This window comes from Phascolarctos cinereus, unplaced genomic scaffold, assembly GCF_003287225.1.
Source record: "Phascolarctos cinereus isolate Bilbo 61053 unplaced genomic scaffold, phaCin_HiC Scaffold_726;HRSCAF=1367, whole genome shotgun sequence".
Classification (NCBI taxonomy): domain Eukaryota; kingdom Metazoa; phylum Chordata; class Mammalia; order Diprotodontia; family Phascolarctidae; genus Phascolarctos; species Phascolarctos cinereus.
In genome coordinates this window covers 339,346,401-339,363,485 of record NW_027556098.1, presented here as the reverse complement: position 1 = coordinate 339,363,485, position 17,085 = coordinate 339,346,401, and the positions used below count along the sequence as shown (strand labels likewise).

The 17,085-nt window shown below is 38.9% G+C and overlaps 1 long non-coding RNA gene across 2 annotated transcripts in view; it reads left to right on the top strand.

The window, feature by feature from the left end:
• LOC110213472 (uncharacterized) overlaps positions 1-15,447 on the top strand; it is a 43,130-nt gene extending 27,683 nt beyond the window's left edge. The window contains exon 3 of one of the 2 annotated variants that reach the window (XR_002326006.2): positions 15,260-15,447. This is a non-coding gene — a long non-coding RNA (uncharacterized LOC110213472). Of the gene's footprint in view, positions 1-1,638; positions 1,964-15,259 lie in introns of those variants that run through there. The other variant, XR_002326007.2, reaches the window with a different exon arrangement.
• The last annotated feature ends 1,638 nt before the right edge of the window (positions 15,448-17,085 follow it).

The window sequence follows — 17,085 nt, the reverse complement described above, 5'->3', positions numbered from 1 at the left end:
CAGGATTCACAGGTTTAAAAAAATGTACCAGGAAGGGAGGTTGATCAGCTCTTTACACCTACACAACCCCATAAGTTTGGCCCAAGAGTCCCCAAAATTCCCCTAAGCACTTTTATCATTGCATATCACTCCACAGTTTAGTCAGTCAAAACCATATCCTTTTCCAGTTTTAGATAAATTACCTCTTGACAAACTGCAAAGAGACAAAATACCGTCAAGTCCCCAAATGGCAGCAGTTATAAAATCTCGACCCTGTTTTTCTACTGAGATGAGTAAGATTTTCCTATTTAGTTAAAAAAAAATTAAGCACATGTGCAGCATATGTATGTAATACATGTGTACCATCATTAACACATTTAACTGGTCCTTCTGGAAATATATTTTCAGTATTTTTGTTCCTGTCTGCACTTGAAGTACTTCATTTGAAAACTAGAATTTTTTTTAAAAAATTAAGTTTGTGAGCTCACCCTGATTAGAAAAAGAAGTGGCCTTTTGTGCTTTGTAATTCTATTTCACCGTGGTGGTGTTGACCAATGCTTTCAGAAGTATTATGAAAATATCAGAATAGCATTAATACAAACTACTGTGCTATTTTCATCAAGCTTACACGCTTTTTTTAAAGACAAATCCTTTATTGTGACAAAGAATCAAATTTAAGAAAACACTGCATATACATAATAATTTGCTTCAACTAAGTTGGGTGGCATAGTAAATATAGCATGGGACCCTCCAGAAGCAGGAAGACTGGAGTTCAAGTCCAGCCTCAGACGTTTACTGCATATGTGAACCTGGGCAAGTTATCCACTATCAGTCTCAGTTTTCTCATCTGTAAAATCGAGATAATAATAGCAACTACCTCCCAAGGTTGTTGTGAGGATAAAATAAAAAAAATATTTGTAAAATCTTAAGGTGCTATTTAAATACTAGCTATTATTGTTATTAGTATAAATACAAATCACTTTTCCTGTCCTGCAACAAGACCTAATTCTGTTTTTAATTGTTAGTATCTGACAAATGTTACAGATTTAGAGCCAAGGGACAGTGAGAGCCATCTAATCTGATCCCTTCAGTTTTTTCAGATGAGGAAACTGAGGGCCAAAGTCCATTAACAAGGAACAAATTCATGCATTTCCCTTCCATCAACATTCCTGTACTTTTTCAGGGTCATTATCAAGGGAAATTTTAAAACAATTAATTTTAGAAACAAGAGAGTAAACACAAGTATAATATATCCCCTTTGCTAGGCTAAACATTATTTGGTTATGTTAAAAAGTTCCTAATGAAGATAACAGTCAGAAGTTAAATAAACAAACCACTGGGTCAATAACAGATGTGTCAAATACAGAGACAATTAGCTAAACATTTTACTATCAATGGGCATTTGTCCTGATATATGTTTCTTGTTTGGCTGCTGCAAAGTGTGGACTTTCAGGGCAGTCATTTAGCAACTTGAAAATAGTCATCCTGGTTAGTTTGGAGATATCAAATGTCAAACATTTCACTTCTCATTTTTTGTTTTGAAACACACCATTCCACCCATCGCCTAAGTGACATGGATAAATTACTGTAGAAAATGAACATTACTCATGTTGCTGTTTTTGCTTCCCTGCCTTAGCTGTGTGTTGGTTTTGCTTTCAGTTTTCCTGGCTCCTCGTCTTGCTCAGAAAACAACGATAATTCACACAATCACCCACAAAGCCAAGGGCTTTGAGACCCTTAGAGAATCTGAAACTAAGAGGATATTAGAGCTGGAGGAAACCTGGGAGATAATCGAGTCCAATCACCTCATTTTAGAGAAAAACGCACATAGTAAATGACTAAGAAATACCTTTTTCATCCATTCACCAAAGATAGCCTTAAAAATTAACCCTGGAGACAGTATTTCTCAACCAAAAAAATCATATGGCAAGCTAAAAATTGCTTTTTAGCTTGCCCTTTTTTTCCCAAAAGTTTTATATGGCCCCTTTTTCTCTATTTGAAATTCTTTTCTTTTTCTTTTTTTAAAATTTATTTTATTTTTAATTTATGGAATAAAACAAACTCTTTGGAAATAGACCTAGTAGTGGTACTGCTGAGTCAAAGGGTATAGGCAGTTTAATAACTCTTTGGGCATAATTCCAGATTGCTCTCCAAAATGATTGTATCAGTTCCCTTCCCTTCCCTATTACTATTCTCATTATTAAGCAGGGTGACCCAAAAAGTGTTAGTGAGGTTTTAATCTTTTGATAACAAATGACTGCCCTCAGACTTTTAGGACACCTTGTATTTGAGTCTAATATTTCAATGGATCATATAAATGTCATTCTTTCTATCACTGGTATAGAGCAGCATAGTAGAAAGAGGGCCAGGCCTGGAGTCAGGAAGACCTGAGCTCAAATCCAGCCTCAGATACTTGCAAGTTATATAACCCTGGGCAGGTCACTTAACCTCAGTTTCCTCATCTGTAAAGTGAGGTTATTAATAGTGCCTACCTTCCAGAGTTATTGTAAAGAGCAAAGGAGATAATAATTGTAAAGTGCTTTGCACAGTGCCTGACACATAATAAGAACTACAGAAATGTTAGCTATTATTATCACTGCAATTCATTCATGCCTTCTTAGCCTCTGAACTTCTTGTCCATGACTTCCCATAAATTGTCCATAGAGCATCTCTTCATGATGCATAGAGGCCTTCCCCTGGTTCCTTTGATATTTCATATTTCATGGATTCAGCCTGACCCCACAACCATCGCTGAAAGCAGTAACACTGTGGGGAATGAATTCACCATCCTCACTACCAAGAACACCACCTATTGGCTTATGGCCAACAATTGGCAGGTAAACCTGTGAACAGCAACGTCTCTGAGACCACCGACCCTACTGCTGACCCAGCCACCGTGGCCATGATCCAGGGATGGCCTCTTTACAGAAGACACCGATCAATAATAGACCAACTGCCATCTATCTACAGGGATGGCGAGTTGGCCTCTCTGAAGTAGCAAAGATGCCTTAGGAAGACGCAGGGGGCAGCAGTCAGCAAGCCACAGCCTTGACCACACCTCTCAGAACCCAACGGAAATAGTGCAGAACCTTGAGCCTAAGGAGCCCATCCCCAGACCACCGGCCCTAACATCCTGGACTAAGAACCTAAAGTCATCACCCAGAGAAGCCATTCTGGGGAGAAAGGACCTGTCTGCTGCTGCTGGGAGCCGAAGCCTTCCCCTGCTTGGTAGCCACTGCCGCTGCAGGCCTGGAAAAGAAACGAAAGAAAGTCGCCACCCAAGTCCTTGGCATTGCTGAGTGGCTGAACATCAGGGACAGATATGGTTTTGTCAGTAGAAACAATCTCAGAGAGGATACAGTACTGTCAGTTTAGCCGGTCACTCATTGGACTTGCTGATGCAACCTCCTTTTCTCCACTATTAAAATAGGACTCCTTTGAGAGCAGGGACTATCATGTATGTGTGTGGACACACACATACACATGTGTGTGTATATGTGCATATATCTACATGTGTGTATGTATACGTGTGTATGTATGTTGTGTAAGTGTGTGTGTGCACGCATATACACGTGTGTAATGTTTATTTTATATGTAGTATTTTTATATATTATGCATAATCTCCCCAGAGTTTATCACAATGCTTTGCACATAGCAAATGCCTTCAAAACGCTTTTTTTCAACTCTTCATCCCAATACAACATGTGGGCTCCACATCTACCATCCCTTGTTCTTACAACATTGCTGGCCCACCTCCTTTTCTGGTCACATATGTCCTTGATTATTTCTGTTACGCCGCTACGTGCTCACAAATCATCATTGGTAAAATATACTGTACTCTACTTTCATCAACTTTGATGGAGCAAGCTTGAATCCATGAGTACCCATTGTTAAATTTTCAGGGTGAGCATTTACACCTTGGAAATAACAAATTCTACAAATCAGTAGATTTGATTTAGTGCTTCGTTGGTTGTCTAAACTCTAAACTTAAGAAAGTGTTAATAATACAGATTAAACTAAAAAGTGTGTCCCTCCTACTTTTTTTCTTGGAAAGGTATTCATCAATATGCCACTGACCACATACCTCTTATAGGTAAAACACCTATGCTAAATATATGCATTGTAATTAGGGATTAATTCAATAATTCAGTTAATTCATCCAACTGCATGTATAATTTGAGCAACATGTCTTCTTCACCCACTTGATTCCTGCGCAGGAATCACTGAACATTACTTCTGTAGTAGCAGCTATCAAAAATTCATATAATTTTCTTCAGTTAATACCCATTTATTTTCTCCTCTTCCTGCCTCCCTCCCTGCACCCTTCTGGGAAAGATAAGGCAAGAATTCACCTACCAAAGTGCAGGGGCAAAGTCCAAGTTTCAGGCTGAAGAGAGATGAGAATAATTAAAATTAATAATAATGAAAATTATTAATAACAACAGCCCAGATTTATATAGTGCTTTAAGGTCCATGAATTGCTTTCCTCATAATAACCTTGCTAAACAGATAGTGAAAATACTATCATCTTCATTTTGCAATTGAGGAAACTGAAGCCCAGTGATAGTAAATGACTTTCCCAGAGTTTTTTAACTTGATCCTGAGAGGCCCTGCATTAAGTACAATGACACTGAAATCAAGCTTCATTTCTAGGCACTGTGGAATCAGCTTAACACAAAAACTCTGAAAGTCCTCTTTTCTGTAGAATTGTCGTGGCCTTCCATAAATCTCAGTCTACTGCCTATTGTCCTGGAAGAAAGTAGCCTGCTTCACATTATGCTCACTGGGCATTATCTATTATGCCATTACATGTGTTATCCAAGTGTCTAGACTAAATGCATGAGTCAATAACCTCCACGTATCTCTCTCTTCCACCTCCCTCGCTCATATGGTTTATTTAATCCTCCATTTACTCACCCATGTTTAAACATCTTAGCTTGACCCACCTTATGCTGTAGCTATGATATCAGGAGTCCTAAGGACATTATTTGGAGCCCCTAAAATTACGCACATATCCCCACACAAGCACTAAGAGTCTTGCAATCATATTAGTAAAGGTTCAATATAAACATAGATTGAATCTTTGTTGCTAAGTCACCACTTTTCTGCAAATGGGCTAGAAGATAAAAGAGTCCTGAAGACAAGAAATAGGGATAAAAATATGACATATATATGGGGCTGTTAAGAAGCAAAAAAATCTGAAGATATGACTTCAAGTAATAAGATACAGTTCATCGTTTCACATCGCGATTTTCCCCATTGCAGCTTCAGTATGTCACGGGTTGGCATGAGAAATTAGATGGGAATTTTGGGGGAGTTTTGTGGAATCCTCAGTTGAAACGGGAAGGCCAGCAAATGACACCGAAAAGATTTAGAAACTCAGAAATTCATAAAACACGTGTGTGGTATTGTATAATATCAACATATTTTATCTTCTAATACCACAATAATTCAGACTTCTTCTCTGGTACAAAGGTAGGGCCAAAAAATGTTATGTGGATTTTTCTGGATCATGAGGGTGCCACACCCCTAACCCCCTACTATGTGGAAGGGATAACTATATAAGCATGCAGAGAGCCTAGGCTGCTGGTGGTGCAGTGAACAGACAACTGGACCTGGAGTCAGGAAAACCTGAGTTCAAATCTGGCCTCAGATACTTACTAGCTGTATGACCCTGGGCAAGTCACTTAGCCTCTGTTTGCCTCAGTTTCTCCATCTGTAAAATGGATATAATAATACTCCCCACCTCTTAGGGTTGCTATGAGGATCAAATGAGACAATATTTGTAAAGTGCTTAGTACAGTTCTTAATACATATTAGGTGCCATATAAATGCTAGCTAGCATTTATTTAGGGGAATTACATATCAGATTTTAGAGATGTGCTCAATCTCTCCTGTTTGTCACTCATCCTTTAGTAGCACATGCTCCCCAGAAGAATAACAGCATGGTAAGTTTGCCAACACACAGAGAAATGAAAGGTAGCCCACACACAAAATCTATCCGTCCTAGCAATATTTACTGAAGGATTTTTTTATAGTCTGCTGAGGCTTTTGATAAAGGATCAAAGGCACAAGTGCTGGGGATTTTTCTTCCAGGTGCTTCTGAGAAGAATAAGTCATGCTTTGGGTTCATAGATTGAGTCTCACGCCAACCATCTGTGTCATGGAACTTTAGTATCCCCGGAGTAGTCTGTGACCTAGAGCAGCACCAAAAAAATGGCTTCTAGACTTTCCCTTTATAATATATGTAGCTGTAGTGAGGTAAGGTTGCAAACAGAATTGCCCAGCCACTCCTATTTGCCCCTCCACCCTGCTACTGACTCATTCCCTGAATGGATATCCTGGTATAAAAATTCTCTCCTTACTCAGGGAAACTGTAACAAAAGATATCTCTAATCATCTAACTTTCTAACTCTAAGTCCCTAGCCAGAGATGATACTCTGTTTGAAAGTCATCCTTCTCACTTCTTTTTCTTGGTTGCACCCCATCAACTGTCTCATTCCAACTGCAGCCTCAGTAGCAAATACCAAGCTAGAAAATGCCTTTGTTTAATACAGTATATAAAGAGGGGAGGGAGAGAGGAAGGAAGGAAGGGAGGGAGGGAGGGAGGAAGGAAGGAAGGAAGGAAGGAAGGAAGGAAGGAAGGAAGGAAGGAAGGAAGGAAGGAAGGAAGGAAGGAAGGAAGGAAGGAAGGAAGGAGGGAAGGAAGGAAGGAAGGAGGGAAGGAAGGAGGGAAGGAAGGAGGGAAGGAAGGAGGGAAGGAGGGAAGGAGGGAGGGAAGGAAAGAGGGAAGGAAGGAGGGAGGGAGGGAAGGAGGGAGGGAAGGAGGGAGGGAAGGAGGGAGGGAGGGAAGGAGGGAGGGAAGGAGGAGGGAAGGAAGGAAGGAGGGAAGGAGGGAAGGAGGGAAGGAGGGAAGGAAGGAGGGAGGGAAGGAGGGAGGGAGGGAAGGAGGGAGGGAAGGAGGGAGGGAGGGAAGGAGGGAGGGAGGGAGGGAAGGAGGGAGGGAAGGAGGGAGGGAAGGAAGGAAGGAGGGAGGGAGGGAGGAGGGAAGGAAGGAAGGAAGGAAGGAAGGAAGGAAGGAAGGAAGGAAGGAAGGAGGGAAGGAAGGAAGGAAGGAGGGAAGGAAGGAAGGAAGGAAGGAAGGAAGGAAGGAAGGAAGAGGAAGGAAGGAAGGAAGGAAGGAGGGAAGGAAGGAAGGAAGGAAGGAAGGAAGGGAAGGAAGGAAGGAAGGAAGGAAGGAAGGAGGGAAGGAGGGAAGGAAGGAGGGAAGGAGGGAAGGAAGGAAGGAAGGAAGGAAGGAAGGAAGGAGGGAAGGAAGGAAGGAAGGAGGGAAGGAAGGAAGGAAGGAAGGAAGGAAGCATTTATTAAACACCTACTATATGCCAGGCACTTCACATACAAACAAAAAGAACTATAGTCCCTGCCCTCAAAGAACCACAAAGAACAAATCAATGTTGAAAGAAAGAAAGAAAGAAAGAAAGAAAGAAAGAAAGAAAGAAAGAAAGAAAGAAAGAAAGAAAGAAAGAAAGAAAGAAAGAAAGAAAGAAAGAAAGAAAGAAAGAAAGAAAGAAAGAAAGAAAGAAAAAAGACTTTCCTTATTCTCAGAAGAAAAGGCTTCAGGCTTCTGAGATAGAGTCCAAAGGGAGAAAAGATTTACAGAATTCTGATGTTGAGTGTCGTAATCTGAGTGGTTTCAGTAACACAGCATCTATCCAACACTTCTTGCACCCAAGAAGTCTACCTACCCTTCCTCCCAAAGTCCTGGCCTTGATATTTAGAGCGGTTGCCGCTGCCTCAGCTTCTGCTACCACAGCTCCATCCCATTTCCTCTCAGCATCTTTTTCCTCCAGATCAATGTGTCCATCATCTGTGGAATATTACAATGGTCTAAATTTAGGAAGATAAAGTTTAATAGTTATAAATGTGATCTTGGGTTCAAAAAATCAACTTTGCAAGTGCAAAATGGGTAAGTTTAGTGTGGCTAGGCAATAGTTCCCATGGAAAAGATTAGAAGTTACATTGCAAGCTCAATAGGAATGAAGAGTAGTATCCAAAAAAATTTTTTAAATCTAATTCTGTATTGAGTGACATATCATCTCTGCCCTGGAAGACACCATTTGGAGCATTGTGCCCAGTAAGCTGGTGTTCATCCAGAGAAGCATGATCAAAAGGGAGAGAAGACTGAAGACCATGGCATAATGAGAATCAGTTGAAGGAATAGAGAGTGTTTAACCCACAGAAGAGAAGACTGAATGGAAATGTGTGAAGAATTGAGGCAGCTAGGTAGCTCAGTGGATAGAGCACTGGCCCTGAAGTCAGGAGGACCTGAGTTCAAATCTGGCCTCAGACCAAACACTTGAAACTTACTAGCTGTGTGATCCTGAGCAAGTCACTTAACCCCAATAGCCAGAAGAAAAAAACAAAAGAAATATGTGAAGAATTGTCACATGCAAAGAGGGGTTAAACTTGTGGGTCAGCTTGGTCCCAGACAACATAACCAGGAGTAATTAGTGGAAGTTGGATGGAGACCAATTTGGGTTTCATGTAAGGGAAAGCTTCTCAACAATTAAAGTTGCTCAAAAGTGAAATGGGCTGCCTTAGGAGGTGATGGGTTCCTTGAGAGATGGGACTATCTTGTTTTTCTGTTTGTATCCCCAGCATTTAACCATTATAAGCGTTTAATATATGCTTTTCCTTTTTTGTCACAGAATTATAACATTTTAATCCTAAACATCACAGGGTAAATGGATACTGGAACCAAATTCCATTTTCCATAAATTCTAACTTTCATTTCCATTTTAAATGTGACTCAAACCACCGAAACATTAGTAGTTTCACAATTTTTAGATTATGGAAATATATATTTTTGAAATAAAAGCTACAAAAGCAACAATGGAAGAAAGCCAAACTGTTTCCGTGAAAGAAAATAAAAGTGAAATATTGTGAAGGTTTAGGTACTTCACTCTCCACTTCTTATGATTAACCTGTCAATTCAGTGCCTCATGCAATGTAATGGTCCCCACGTTGAACAAACATCTAACTAGTGTCCATTGATTCCAAGTTAGTGGATTCACTGGTTCACTAGAGGTCCTAGATAAGGAGCCCTTGCACACTTTTCTTGCCAGTTATATGTTGGTTGACATGGTCACTGAAGTCATTTTGTATTCTCAGAAGCTGTAATTCATTGACTTTAATTTTTTTAAGTCAACCTTTGAAATATAACATATTGGATGGACAGGTGGGACTACTCCTACAAAAAGGTAGTTTTTGTAGAAAAGAGGGTCTGCATGTCAAAAATTATATACTTTCACCACAACCAATTAGACAAAAGTGGGCTACTTTGAAAAAAGTTCACTTTTGAGGGGGACACAAGCTAAGATGACAGAATAGGAAGAAACAATGTAGCCCAGATTGTTTCTCCCCATCCCACCTCCCCATCAAGGAAGATCTCAGCTGAGCACCAGACCTAGTAGTAATCAGAAATCAAAAGAGAAACTACAGTACATTACCTTTCCATCACAAGATCACAAATTCTACCCAGAGGCAAGTGAGTAAGACAGTAACTGTGGAACAGGGCTGATCTGGGAACTCAGAAAAAGTGCCCCGAGAGTGGAAGAGGGCCTCAGCTGTATTCCCCCAAAACAGAAAAGAGAATCTCAAAGTCACGCCCAGGGAGCAGAAGAGGGTCCTAGCACTATCACTCTGACCCCAGCAGTAGGTCAACAGATAAAACAGTCACTCAAGTCCCACCAGAAGTGCAGGGAGCCTCACCCAAACATAACATAAAGTCCCAATCCAGGCAATAAGGCTGGAAGAATGATTATACAAACAAAAGCAAATAAAGAGCAATGACAATGTAAGGGATGCCCAAAACACAAACCCCAATAATGAGAATGACTAAAAAACTTAAAAGCAAACCTCCAAGAAAAACATACTTTTCCAACAAAATTTATTAGGATTGCTAGACGAAATGATGCGAGAAAGTTTGTTGTTGTTGTTGTTTTGGTCTTTAAATGATGTTATAAATTCAATGAGAACACTAATGCATTGTTGGTAGACCTTTGAACTGATCCAACTGTTCTGGAGAGCAATTTGAAACTATGCTCAAAGGGCTATAAAATTGTGCATATGATCTTTGATCCAGCAATAATACTGCCTAGCAGTGTATCCCAAAGAGAGCTCAAAAAAATGGGAAAGGATCTATTTGTACAAAAAATATTTACAGCAGCTTTTTGTGGTGGCAAAGAATTGGAAATTGAGGGGACGCCCATCAATTGGGGAATGGCTAAACCAACTGTGGTATATGATTGTGTGGAATATGATTGTGACAAGCAGGATGCTTTCAGAAAAATCTGGAAAGACTTACATGAACTGATGTAAAGTGAAGTGCACAGAAATAGGAGAACATTGTACACAGTAATAGCAATTTTGTGTGATGAAGAATTGTTCGTGACGTGGCTATTCTCAACAGTATAATCCAAGTCAATCCCAAAAGATTCATGATGAAACATGCTATCTGCCTCCAGAGAAAGAAATTACATTGTCTGAATTCAGGCCAAAGTGCACTATTTTTCCTTTTCTTTCTATATATTACCCAGCAGGAAGAGATAGAAAGAGAAAATCCATTTAAAATAACTACAAAGTATACAAATATACAAAATACATACTAAGATATGCAAAGGAATTACATAAACACAACAAAATACTCTTTACACAAAAAAAGAAAGATCTAAATAATAGAAGAAATATTCATTTCCCACGGATAGACTAAGCTAATATAGTAAAAAAATGACAACACTACCTAAATTAATTTACTTATTCTGTGCCATACCAATCAAATTACCAAAGGATTGCTTCACAGACCAGGATAAAATAAAAATTCATCTGGAAGAACAAAAGGTCAATAATATCAAGGAAAACAATGAAAAAAATGAAGAGGAAGGGGGCCTACCAGCACCAGATATCAAACTACTCTATAAAGCAATAATCTCAAAATGAGTTGATATTAGTTAAAAATCATATAAGTTGATCAGTGGAACAAATTAGATACATAATATAAAGAAGCAACTGAGTACAGTAGCCTAGTGTTTAATAAACCCAAAGACCCCAGCTATTGGGATAAGAACTCACTATTTTACAAAAGCTGCTGAGACAACTGGAAAGCAATCTAGCAGGAACTAGAACTAGGCCAACATCTCACACCTTATGCCAACATAAGTTCCAAATAGATAATGACTCAGACATAACAGGTCACATCATAAACAAATTAGAAAAGAAAGAAAGAAATTATCTTTCAGGTCTATAAGAAGAGAAAGAGTTCATGACCAAACAAGGTATGGAGAGGATCACAGAAGGCAAAATAAACTATTTTAATCACACAAAATTAGAGTTTTACACAAATAAATTCAGTGTAGTTAATATTAGAATTAACTGGAAAAAAAATCTTTGCAGCAAATTTCTCTGATAAAGGTTTCATTTCCAATATAGCCAAGGAACTGATCCTAATTTATAAAAAAAATAAGTTATTCACCGATTGATAAATGGTCAAAGGATATGAATAGACAGTTCTCAGGAGAGAAATCTAAACTATCAATAACCACATGAAAATGCATCAAATCACTAATAATTATAGAAATATAAATTAAAGCAACTCTGAGATTTCACCTTACACCCAACAGAACGACAAAACTGATAAAAAAAAAAAAAAAGAAAAGAAAAATGACAAATATTGGAGGGGCTCCAGGAAAGCCAGCCCATGAATATAGTGTTGGTGGAGTTGTTAATTAGTTCAGCCATTCTGGAAAGGATTTGAAACTGTGCCCTCAAAACTTATTAAACCATGCATCTTTTTTTGACCCAGCAATATCATTATTATTACTATACCCCAAAGAGATCAAAGAAAGAGAAAAAGGTCCTACAAGTTCAAAAATATTTATAGCAGCACTTTTGTGGTCATAAATAACAGGAGATTGATGGGGTGGACATCAACTGGAGGATTCCTAAACAAATTATGATGTATGAATGTAAAAGAATACTATTTTGTAGTAAAAATGATGAAGTGGATGGTTTGAGAGAAACCCAGGAAAATTTATATGAACCAATTCAAAGTGAAGTGAGCAGCACCAGGACAACAATTTGCATCCTAACATCAACATTGAGAAAGAAAGAAAGAAAAAAGAAAGAGACAGAGAGAGACTAAAAAGAGTAAAGAGCAAAAGAGTGAAAGAAGAAAGAGAAAGAAAGAAAGAAAGAAAGAAAGAGAAAGAAAGAAAGAAAGAAAGAAAGAAAGAAAGAAAGAAAGAAAGAAAGAAAGAAAGAAAGGAGAGAAACAAAGGAGAGAAACAAAGGAGAGAAACAAAGGAGAGAAACAAAGGAGAGAAACAAAGGAGAGAAAGAGGGAGGAGGGGGAAAGAGGAAGGAAGGAAGGAAAAAAGGAAGGAAGGAAGGAAGGAAGGAAGGAAGGAAGGAAGGAAGGAAGGAAGGAAGAAAACAATTTTGAAATATAAATTCTGATCCATTCCAGAGGTCTGATGATGAAGAATGCCAACTACTTCCTAATTACTGAGAGAGGTGGTTAATTAATAAACAAAATGAGGTGCCTATTTTTGGACATGACTATATGGGAACTTGCTTTGCTCAACTATATTTATTTGTTACACTTGGAGAAGGAGGATTTGAGGAGAGAAGGTAAAAAAAATAACTAAAAATGTAAAAAAAAATTAAGTTCATGATTAGGGTTTCAAATTAGATTGAAGGGACTCAGTAAGCCAGTTTGTACAAAGACAATGGTCCTGCTATGACTGAATGTTGCACCTGGCCTAGACTCATGTTAGTATTTAGAAGTATCTAGGTGCATATTCATTAGAATGCTGGCTTAGAATCAGGAAGACCTGAATTTAATCTTGCTTCAGACACTTCTTAGCTGTGTGACCCTGAGCAAGTCATCTAACCTCTCTCTACTCAGTTTTCTCTCTTGTAAAATAAAGATAATAATAGCACCTACTTCAGGTTATTTGTTTGAAAATCTTAAAGCACTACATAAATTATAGCTGTTATTATTATTATTGTTTTTATTAGCATTGATGGTGTCCACTATTATGGCAAGGTTTGAAATGTTCTAATTATGTAAAAGAAACTTCAACCTAGCAAGATTTAGAGAGAGCCATCATAGATGGAAGGGCAAATTTATACTTCCCCTGAGCCTCATTCCTATCTCTAGGTACCCTTACCTAGAATCAGCAAAGTACCAGGAGAACATTAAATAAAGGACATGCAAAATAGTCAATCCAAATAATCATTCAATAGCCATGTGGAAGTGTCTGCTTGAGCAGATACAGTGATACCTTCTTGCCATTTATGATCTAGCCCAGAGGTTCTTAACTTGGAGTCAATAAACTCATTTAGTTATAATATTTTGATAATTACCTTTCAATATAATTGGTTTACTTTGTAAATTATGTCTTTTATGCTCTGCATTTAAAAACATTTTTATGAGTAGGGGTCATAGGCTTCACCAGACTGCCACAGGGGTTTGTGACACCAAAAAAAGGTCAAGAATCACTATTTTAACAGGAGAGATACAAATCATACAAAAAGATGCAAAACATATGCAATGATTAAAATAGTTCAAGATAAAACAGAATAAGCATAATCAAGGTACAACATGCTATTCAAAGCCAGAGGAAGACCATCATTCATAAAGCGAGGAGCTACCCAAGAGCAACTCTATCTAGTTTTATACCTCCTCCTTCCTCCCAGACAAAAAGTATATATACATATATATATATATACATATTTATATATATATATGTGTATATATATATATCTACATTTATAAATATATATCTCCACATTTATATATGTCTCCACATTTTTATATGTATATACATTTATATATATCCACATTTTTATATATCTCCACATTTTATATAAATACACATATATAAACATGTATGCATATTTGTATATGTATGTATCTCCACAGGATAAACATCTCATACATGCAATTTATGCACAACATGGATTACATTTGACTTCAAAGACAATGTGTCCCAGGGTAAGGCAAAGGGAGCGAGCAGAGAATGTACCCATGTAGAGTTCTAAGCAGGCATTACCTCCAACCAGAAGTAGACTGCTGAAAATTGAAAAATATTAGCAGAGGTGGGACACTGAAGAATGCCATACGGGAGGGGGCAACTTCGTCATCATCTAATGCTCTTTGAGGCTTAGTGAAGTGCGACCTGCTTCCCAGAGTCTTTCTTGATCTTCCTGGTTGTTGGTTTCCCTGGCAGTATCACTGTGTACTGATTTTGCATAGATCTGGTATTTACATCTCTATGAACATGTATGAATTCAATAGAATAAAAATTTCCTTGAGGTCAGTGACTGTGACTCTTTCATATTTGTTTCCCTAGCATCCAGCACAGTGTCTGGCATAGACTAAGCATTTAATAAATGCTTGTCGATTGATTGATTGGTTGATTAATTCAATGGAAAAAGCATTGAACTAAGAGTCAGTACACCTGGGCTCTGGTCCCAGTTCTGCCCCCTCTGTTCGACTTTTTACAAGTGACTTACTCTTTCTGGACCTCTGTTTCCTCGTCTATAAAACAGGAAGTTGAAATAGATGATATCTATGGCCCTTTCTAGCTCCAAAATTGTATAATTCTTTTTTTTTCCTTTCTGCCCAAGAGCTTACAAGTTCAATTCTCTCCTGGCTACAAAATACACTCATTTTAGATTCGTTTTGTGATTGTTCCCATACTCTCCTTTGCTCTAGATTCACATATTTTCTTGGGGTCATTTGAATGGGTTGTAGATTAACTAAAAGCAGATAAAGTCAGCTCCTGCAATCCTCAGTCCTATTAGGCCATCGGAAAAATTAGGGAAAGGAATATCTGTAGGGAAAAATTTGAGCATAAATTTAATTCCGCCCTGAGCTGGATGAAGTTGCACTTTTGAGCTTCTGCATCTGTGTCCTCAGTAGGGAGTTATCTGGCTATGCATGTGTTTTCACATCTGTCAGCTAAATCTGAGACCTAAATGAGAAATGTAGGGCCCAGAAGCATCATGTGGTTTGTGGCCCTCCCTGGAAGACACTGGGTCAAGAAAGCAATAAATGAATTACCAGGAGACACAATGAGAGCATTTTCATGTACAACTTTAGATCCTTTTCCAATACTGTTTCTGTTCCATAAAGGGAACATGTACCCATTTTCTCCAGGCCATTAAAACTAGATGCATCTGGTATGAACAAAGTGGATGTGGCTTCTTCTTTCAGATGGCGTGAGTTCTATATGAGCATAGCAGAAGAGAAATCCCCAGCCTACTTGCCGGTAAAGACTGAAACCAGGAGGCTAGTGCATAGCCCACAAAGACAAGAGATACCTAATTTTTTGTCATCTACTGTATATCAAACACCTCAGGCTTTCCAGAGGAGTGTGCATCCCTTGGTGCAAAAGCAATGACCAGCGCAACAGGCTTTTTGACCAAAAGTCAAAGATCTCACTTGATGAGGAAACTGGGTTGGGGATGGGGTGGGCAGTGAGATGACTTGGGTAGGATCAGGCAGGACATCTGGGCTGAATGAGAGCCTGAATTAGATCTCCCACCTCTACTATTCCATGCTACAGTTTAACCGCTGAAACACTCTGGCCCCCAAAACAGAAATGTTATGGCATAGGTATGGTGATCGATACCTCAATAAAGCAGGAATTAAATGAGCTTTTCTACTAGTCCTACCTCATGGATGAAAGGCCATGCATGGTCTGGGGGTGATGAGGGGCAGTGGGTAGAGCATTAATCTTGGAAAGCATTAGAGTGGAGAAGAACTGGATTCAGATCCCACTTTGGCAAATTACTAGCCATGTGACCTAAGGCAAGTCATCTAACTCCTCTAAGCCTCCGTTCCTACATCTCTACAATGGGAACAAAAAGAGCGGCTACTTCACTGATCAAGTGAGGTAATCTATGCAAACTGGTCTGCAAACCTTAAAATACCTTATAAACGTCAATCCAGTCTCACTTATTCCCCTAAAAGGGACACTTTGGGCTCTCTTTCAGAAGAGAATAAGCTGTAGAAGAGATTGGAAAGAATGCTGGATTTGGGGTCAAAGCACATGGACTTTTCTACAAGTGAGATCATAACATCATTGATTTGGAGCTAGAACATACCTCAGAGTCTATCTAGTACAACCCTTTCATTTTACAGATGAGGACCTAGAGCTTAAGTGACTTGCCCAAGGTCATACATCTAGTAATTGTCAGAGGTAGGATTTGAATCCAAATCTTCCTCACTCCAAGACCAGCACTCTATCCACTACACCACTCTCAGTCCATTCTGCCACGATATTCCCTCTCTTTCTTCTCTTGACTATATTTCCATCATAATCCTTTCTACCCCTTGTCCCAGTCCGGCCCTGATGATCTTGCTACTAAAAACTAGGTCAATTTCAACCTGGCTACAGCTGAGCCTTATTCATGAAAGTCCTTTCTACCATTCATTCAGCTTGAAAAGAGAAAGCATTACTTCAGAATAGGGAATAAGGGGATTATGGGTCTTCCTATGGACCTCCTCTATCAGCCTCAATCATTTGAATTTAGTGTACGTGTGAATGTGTGCTCAGTACACATGAATACAACTCTTTAGGAACTAGTGAGAAGTATTTTCAATCCCCTCCTCCTAACCCCAGTAAGCCCATACTAACTGGCCTATCCATGTTCTCCCCATTGCCATTCCCTCCATCTCCTTAAGCTCAATTTTTGGGTTACCCGGACTCTAAAGGGTATTTAAAATAAAACCTAAATTACTACCTTATGTTTGGGGTGAGTCAACACCCAAGTTTGGCATCCATCCTTTCAGAGTGAGATTTGAACAAACCCACGCTGCTGCACAAGTGGAAAATTGGTGTTGCATCACAGATTCTGTTGGGATCACCACATTTGGAATTCTAGGTTCCTTCTCCCACAGAGTCAAATTTAGCCCAGCCCTTGAGAGCAGCAATCTGCTCTCTGACATTCAAAATATTATTTAATTTTTTTTTAAAAAAAAGAGCATGGGGGTTTGTAGGCAATTTGAACTGAGACTACGGGTGTGTTATTACTGAC